Source organism: Hyperolius riggenbachi, chromosome 1 (genome assembly GCF_040937935.1).
Source record: "Hyperolius riggenbachi isolate aHypRig1 chromosome 1, aHypRig1.pri, whole genome shotgun sequence".
Classification (NCBI taxonomy): Eukaryota; Metazoa; Chordata; class Amphibia; order Anura; family Hyperoliidae; genus Hyperolius; species Hyperolius riggenbachi.
Genome location: NC_090646.1, coordinates 21,928,970 through 21,934,969, shown reverse-complemented (window position 1 = coordinate 21,934,969; position 6,000 = coordinate 21,928,970). Strand labels below are relative to the sequence as shown.

The following is a 6,000-nucleotide window of genomic DNA, read 5'->3' as shown; positions in this document are numbered from 1 at the left end:
GAAACGCATACTCCCGGGGTGAGGCATTTTTTGGATTGCGGATGCGTTTCTGCCTCAATGTTAAGTATAGGAAAAACGCAAACCGCTCTGAAAAACGGCACTTCAGAGCGGTTTGCCGGCGTTTTTGTTACAGAAGCTGTTCAGTAACAGCTTTACTGTAACAATACATGAAATCTACTACACCAAAAACGCTTCACAAAACTGCAAAATGCTAGCTGAAACGCTACAGAAAAATAAGAAAAAGCGTTTCAAAATCTGCTAGCATTTTGCGGATCTGCTCGCGGTTTTTGGTGTGCACCAGGCCTAAGAGAGTTATCTTATCTCTTCATTCCTTACGTTACCTCCTCTGTAGCTAAGTTACCTCTTCTGTAGTTATTTTCATATGCAGTTAATAAACAGCCTGTCTTTAACTCTGGAGTTATTTTAAGGATTGGAGAGTTAACTTAAAGACAAAAGAGTTAGGCCCGGTTCACATTAGCGGTGGCCGTCCGGAATCGCCGTGCCGGAGCCGGACCGCTTTCAGAACGGACGGAACGGACGCACGGCATGGCAATGAAAGCCTATGCGTCCGTTCACATGCGTCCGTTCTGCCGGACCGGAGCCGGACCGGATCCGGGCCGGATCCGGACTCCGGCGTCCGTTCCAACATGCGCTATTTTTTGGTCCGGCTCCTCCGGCAGCCGTATCCGGAGCGGAGCCGGACTGCACCATCCGGCCAATACAAAGCAATGAGAGCCGGAGAGCGCACAACACACTGGCTACAAAAACCGGACGTTCTACCCCACTTCCTATGCATTTTGGATGGGGACCACATGGGCCCAGCGAAGAGTGGGGCAGCAGCGATTTCATGCTGGAGCTCTTTTTGCCAGCAACATGTCTGCTGAAGGAGGCGAACAACAGAGAGAATTCCCAGGTTTACGAGTAACAACAGAGAGAATTCCCAGGTTTACGAGTAAATGCCTGGATCCATGGTCCCAACTGCAGTCTCTGTATCCACGAATGGTCTCCACACGTCCACCTGTCTCCAACAATGACCCCAGACCCTTCTGCTGACCTCCCAGACCCCAGGTAATTAAAAGGATGTTATCTCCTTAAGAAACCGGATCCGGACCGCAACCGTGTTCACACCGCACGGAAACCGGATGCAAACGGACCGGATCCGGATAGGAACCGTACGGATCAGGTCCGGTCCGGATACGGTGCGGTCCGGACATCCGGTGCGGTTTTTACTAAACCGCAAGTGTGAACCGGGCCTTAACTTTAGGTTTGCCTGAGGTAAAATGTTTCCTGAATACTACATGCCTTATCACCATGGTGATAACTATAGAAACGTTATTAAAGACAGGAGATAAGCTTAGTGAATTGAGGCCATTGTTACAGTAAAGCTGTTACTGAACAGCTTCTGTAACAAAAACGCCTGGAGAACAGCTCTGATCTAGCGTTTTTCAGTGCGGTTTTCCACTTTCCTATACTTTAACATTAAGGCTGAAACGCCTCAGAAATCTCAAAAATGCTGCAGAACCCGAAGTTTGCGTTTGGGGAAAAAACAAACCGTTCTGGTGTGCACCAGCCCATTACAATACATTAGCCAAGCGGTTTTCCCCCCGCAAGCGTTTTAAAAAATGCTCAGAAGCGCTCTTGGTGTGCACCAGCCCTATGAGAGCTCTCTGAGAGCTTTTCTGAACATCAGACCAAAGCGCTGACCATCAGCTTTTTTTTTTTAAATCACGTTGACTTGCATTAAAAAAAAATCGAGGTAAAATTGCCTAGATTGCGATCTTTCAGAAAATGACTGAATTACATACCGCATGTGTCCGCATGAGGTAAAAATCATAGTGAATTGTCATGCAGTGTTTGGGTGAAATACTGAATTCAAGAAAGAAAAAAAGTGTAAAATGTTGAATGTGTTAATTTTACCGACCAGGTCTTTTTGAATTGAAGCCAAAGTTCCAAACACCTTCTGACTGGAATTGATTGAGAAAGGAATCAATTCCTACCGCACATCGATTGTCTATAGATTCCAACAGGGAATCTATTGAAAATCGATCGAGCCACAGGGTTGCTCTATTCTATGTAAGGCAATACTATGGACAATCCTGCCAATCTATGGCCACTGCTGCCATGCCCTCGTTACACCTACATTTTTTGTAGTGCCCAAATTATACTTTCTATCGTTTTTTGGTCAAAATCGATCAGAAGTTTTAAGGATATCGATTCCCTTCCGAGTGTTGGAATGGGCGTGATGGAACAAGTGGATATATTTGGATAACTTTGCTTTGTGGGTGGCCACTGCAACGAGTTATCAGCCCCCCCCCCCCCCCCCTATAGGGCAGTACATACTTCTATGCCACACATGGCTGCCACGGGGTGCCCACTGCCCACAGACAGTCGTTCACAGCAATCATGGGCGCTCAATTCAGCTGGTCTGTATAAAGCTTAGAGGTGAAGGCAGCCACAGGCTTTCAGCTTACAGGGCTTACAGGCCACATATGCACTAGGCCAAAAAGCTAATTGCCTATGGGCCCTGGAGTGAGAGGGATATGGAGGCTACCATACTTACTTCCTTTTAAACAATGCAGATTGCCTGCCAGCCCTGCTGACCCTTTGCCTCTAATACATTTAGCCATAGCCCCTGAACAAGCATGCAGCAGATCAGGTGCTCTGACTGAAGTGTAAGGCCTGGAACCCACTGAAAACCGCAAACGCAACCGCTAGCGTTTTGCCTGAGCGGTTTGCAAGCGGATTCATGCGAGTTTGCGGTCGCGTTTTGCAACAGTGTATTTTTTTGCCCAGCGGGTGCGTAGCGTTTTGCGTTTTTATCCTGATTGGTCCTGTGAATTATTTTTCATTTTGTTACAGTGTGCTGAACCGCAAAACGCTAGCAAAACCGCTCAGTTTAGGTTTTGCTGAGCGTTTCCGCTAGCGGTTCAATACTTTACATTGAAGCGCTAACGCTCCCAAAATGCTGCAGGTCCTGCGTTTGCGTTTCTGGGAAACACAAACGCTCCTGTGGAAGTTGCCCCATCCATCAACATCAGCTAGCGTATCGCAGTGCTGCCAAAACGCTGCCAAAAGCGCTCCTGTGGGTTCCAGCCCTGACTGTTTATAACGCTATTCCTTCCTCCCAGAACTCATATTTCAGACTTGGCGTCAGGCTCTTTCTCTGCTTTACCCCTTTTGATGTTATTTTACATTGCAGAGATTGAGAGTAATACGACTGAGAGAAAAGAGATTGAGGCTCACTTTGCTGCAGCAGAAGAAGACTCCACACTGGGGCCAGGTGTAATAAGGTAAGCCAGAAAAAAAAAGTGTTTGTTCAGTGGAATAGAGCTATGCAAAGCATCATACTTATCCATTCCTGCTTATCAGCATTTTCCTCTATCTAGGCAACAATATGCTGGGACATCAGAAATGCAGTCAATCTAAACAAATATCTAATATCTAAACAACATAAATCAATTAGTTGTACCACAAACAAACTAACACAATGGTGAAAGCTTCTGCAAGGGGAATACCTGTAGAACTCACACTCCCGGGAGATAAAAGACCACTATAGACAAATAACTCCTGTGCTTTGGTGCTAATCAATCAAACTTACAAAAAACTTTAATTGAGTAATAAAATGCAAATAAAAGAGAACTCTTCACCAACAAGAAACACTTCTGTAAACTGTCAGGAAACTCACATACAAACTCGGGCAGTACACTCACCCCAATCTGCCTGCTGTACTGTGACTCTAAAGGTGCGTACACACATGCGACTATAGTCATTTGAAACGATCGTTCCCCGATCGTTTCAAACGACAATCGTTTAAAAAAAAGCAACCAACGATCATTAAGTCTAACGACGGACGAGCTAGATCGTTAAAAACGAACGATCTAGCTTGGCGGATTTTTACCAAGACGATCGTTTGCAAAAGTAGTACATCGTTGGAAACGGTCGTTAGTACTAGGCTTGACATGCGCATTTCGCTATTTCTCCATGAAACTTCTCATTTTTATGCGCAAGCGCAATAGTTGCTTTACGTGATGTAACGTTCGTTCTAACGATCAGATCGTTACACACAATTTAAAACTAACTTTACTTAGGTCGTTCTTTCATCAATTAAAAGTTCATTCGTCGTTCTCAGCGAACGATCGTTGTCACATGTGTACGTAGCATAATGGTACGAACACACTTGCGACTATGGTCGTTTGAAACAGCAGCTTAACGATCGGTCTGCCGACAATCGGGTAAAGAACTTTACCAAACGATCATTAAGTACAACAACGAACAAACGATATTGGCACGATGAGGAAATCCAACAGGGTGGATCATATTGAACGACAATCGTTACAAAACTATAGTGTGTACAGTTATCTGCCGAGAACGATCGTTACAAGGGCCAATGCACCTGCGTTGGAGTCTGCCCAGCTTCCGTACTTCCTGTGTAGTGCGACCCGTAAAGATTGTTACATTACAAATTTCAAATAAACTTTGTTTTCAAGTTAACTATCATATATTTTGTATCTATTGTATCTCCATGTTAGTGGGTTATTTTTTATTTTATATAAACATGTATGCAACATTTCCCTCTGATCGTTCTTTTCTGCAAGAATGATCGTTAAAATGTGTATGATGATCGCTGTATCCCATCGTTGCATTCCAATCGTTCCAATATTGTTCGTCTGGTAACTATCGTTCCTTGCAAACGATCGTTATCGCAAGTGTGTACGTGGCATAAAGGTGGCCACACACCATACAATTTTTTAAATATCTGTTCAATTTAAGAATTGCAATCAATTTTTCTGACGGATTGTAACATTTCAAAAATATGACCAATGTACCACACACTTATGTTCAATTTTTCCCCAATTATGATAAAAATGATTGGAAACTGAGAAAATTGCTCGAGTGTGTGTATTAACAAATTGACACACCATACAATCTTTAGAGAAACCGAAGAGAAATATCTGCCATTCCGGATAGATAAAAATTGAAAAAAAACTGGAAATCCGATTGGATTTTTCAGTCGAATGAAAAAAAGCTTTCGATTTTTTTCCGGAGATCCGATTGTTTTTATCGAATTGTCGTAAAATCGGATCATTTTATTGTATCGTCTGTGGCCACCTTTAGGGCTCATTCACACTTGAGCAGGAATTGCGCGATTCCCACTCACCGCAAACCGCTAGCCCATGTAATCCTATGGCAGTGTTCTCACTGCTGCGTCGTTTTGCGGTTAGCGTTACATGCAGCGTTTTGCCGGCGATTCTGGAGCGATCGCGATTAGCATGTATAGAACCGGTAATCATTATCGCTCCCAAAATGCTACTTCATCCAGTGATTTTTATTCGCGTTTAACGTGGAAAAATCACTCCCACAAAACGCTAGCGGTAATCGCTAGAGTTTTGCGATTCTAGGTGTGAACGGGGCCTAATGCTGGGAATACACGGCTCGATTCTGAGCCATTAACATGGTTAGATAGATCATTTTCAACATGTCCGATCTCGGTTTCATCGTTTTGCCGCTCAATTCACCATTGAAGTTAATTGAAAAGAGATAATAAAAACGAGCGGAAGATAAGAGAATTGAGCGGGCAAAACGATCGGGTGCAGAATCGAGCGCCAGAATCGACCGATGTATTTCCAGCATAACAGCTGTCCTATCTCCTGCTGGTAGCACAAGTCTCCGTAAAAAAAATCTTAAACGTGCTATATATTGCTTACATTAAAAATTGCCAATTAGCGTTATATGGAGGCTGCCATATTTATTTCCTTTTAGGCTGGGTTCACAGTGGGACGTTGCGGAGCTGCCTTATAAAGTCTTATAACACAGCTTACCGCACTGCAATGATAATCCTATGGAACGTTCACAGTACGGAGTTAAGGTGCGTACACACGCACTAGGGCCGCCAACGACGGGTCCATCAGACCCTCCCGCTGGGCAGACAGTAGCGCGTGCGTACGCACTGTCGGCAGACTGATAAGGCTGTTTCTGAATGATCCGCCTGAAAGTCCGCCC

At 44.4% G+C, this 6,000-nt stretch overlaps 1 long non-coding RNA gene across 1 annotated transcript in view; it reads left to right on the top strand.

Moving 5' to 3' along the window:
* The first annotated feature begins 3,206 nt into the window (after nt 1–3,206).
* Nucleotides 3,207–6,000, top strand: part of LOC137545144 (uncharacterized) — a 231,270-nt gene continuing 228,476 nt past the window's right edge. Inside the window, exon 1 of the long non-coding RNA XR_011026004.1 lies at nt 3,207–3,290. This is a non-coding gene — a long non-coding RNA (uncharacterized lncRNA). The remainder of the gene's footprint in view (nt 3,291–6,000) is intronic.